The 226-nt window shown below is 29.2% G+C and overlaps 1 protein-coding gene across 1 annotated transcript in view; it reads right to left on the bottom strand.

Moving 5' to 3' along the window:
• LOC116693080 (secretagogin) overlaps positions 1–226 on the bottom strand; it is a 14,816-nt gene that overhangs the window by 9,170 nt on the left and 5,420 nt on the right. The gene's annotated exons all lie outside the window — the stretch shown is intronic.

Here is a 226-nt window from a genome sequence, read left to right as displayed (position 1 = left end):
AAGGTTTTGTAAAGGTATTGTAAAGGTATTATAAAGGTTTTGTAAAGATATTAGAAAGGTTTTGTAAAGGTATTGTAAAGGTTTTGTAAAGGTTTTGTAAAGGTTTTGCAAAGGTTTTGTAAAGGTTTTGCAAAGGTTTTGTAAAGTGCGGTTGCCATAGTACAAGAAACAACATTGCAGTGTAAGTAAGTGGCGTTAAAATTAAATTGAATATGCAATTAAAGTA

The sequence above is a fragment of the Etheostoma spectabile genome, chromosome 7 (genome assembly GCF_008692095.1).
Source record: "Etheostoma spectabile isolate EspeVRDwgs_2016 chromosome 7, UIUC_Espe_1.0, whole genome shotgun sequence".
In the NCBI taxonomy this organism is placed as follows: domain Eukaryota; kingdom Metazoa; phylum Chordata; class Actinopteri; order Perciformes; family Percidae; genus Etheostoma; species Etheostoma spectabile.
Note: the sequence above shows the minus strand (reverse complement) of the source record. Positions and strands in the feature narration are given on the sequence as shown.